Source organism: Aedes aegypti, unplaced genomic scaffold (assembly GCF_002204515.2).
Source record: "Aedes aegypti strain LVP_AGWG unplaced genomic scaffold, AaegL5.0 Primary Assembly AGWG_AaegL5_hic_scaff_1495_PBJ_arrow, whole genome shotgun sequence".
Classification (NCBI taxonomy): Eukaryota; Metazoa; Arthropoda; class Insecta; order Diptera; family Culicidae; genus Aedes; species Aedes aegypti.
Window position 1 is genome coordinate 1 of NW_018734938.1, and position 1,000 is coordinate 1,000.

At 46.1% G+C, this 1,000-nt stretch overlaps 1 long non-coding RNA gene across 1 annotated transcript; it reads right to left on the reverse strand.

Annotated features, from left to right (window-relative positions):
- Nucleotides 1–89: 89 nt before the first annotated feature.
- LOC110680494 lies at nucleotides 90–777 on the reverse strand. The gene is made up of 2 exons (XR_002502899.1): nucleotides 229–777; nucleotides 90–169 (listed from the first exon to the last, which is right to left on the reverse strand). It is a non-coding gene; the product is annotated as an uncharacterized LOC110680494 (long non-coding RNA).
- Nucleotides 778–1,000: the final 223 nt, after the last annotated feature.

Genomic DNA, 1,000 nt, shown 5'->3' on the forward strand with positions numbered 1-1,000 from the left:
CAATGCACCAACTGGTTGGGTTCCCGCACCGGTTCCGACCGTCGCGCTGTTTCTCGACTTCGAGGGCTGATCGTATGGGTTTTTTTGCGTTTTTTACCCTGGGCAACGTGGTTTCTGCAAACCGAAATGCAAAATGGTGGTCCGTGTGTCCCTCTGTGCGCTCTATTTCCTGTTCGAATGAATCCAGAAATCAGCGTTTTGAGCCAAATGGAATTAGGGTTGTCTTACCCTTGGCTGGAATCAAATGGTGGGCCTCCTGCCTGGCACTAATTTCACTCGAGGAACCACACGCGGTTATCCTACCAAACTTCACAAGATGGACGGCTAAGTTTTTCGTTTCAACGAAGACCGGACTCTTTCGATTTGCGTGCACTGTCGTTTCGGCGGGCTGACACTAACTGAGTGAGCTGGCCTCGAATTCGCAATCGTCTCCCCCGTCGTGGCGTGTGTGACGGTTGTGTGCGTAAAAGAGCGCAGAGAGCGATCTCTCTTCTCCAGCTTGACGGTGTGGTGGTGGCAGTCTTGTGAGGATGTTGTTTTCTGGTGCACGTTCTCGATGCTATGCAGAGGGTGGTCTTATGGTGTGCAGGTATGTGAAATTGTGTGAGCGTCACCGATCGGTCGTTCTTCTCGGTTGACGGATGGAACGCAAACGTGTGCAGGGGCTCTCAATTTGTGGTTTGCGGAGCAGTGCATTTTATTCTGAATGTTAACGGCTTACAATATTTACGTGATGTCTGACTTTAATTTACGTATCTAATACAACTCATACTTAAACGTAACAAGTTTTGCTATGCATTTTCCGATACGCCCTTCTCAAAAATAAGGCGAGGTTCAAAATGGCGGTCTGAAGGTGCAAAATGGCATTTTTGGTCATAAAGAATCTGTATGCAAATTTTCAGGCGATTCAAAAAATACAAAAATTAAATTAAAAAAAAATTCGTCATGTTCGGTGGAATTGCTCCTATATAACGTAAATGGAATTCACGTAAATAGAAGT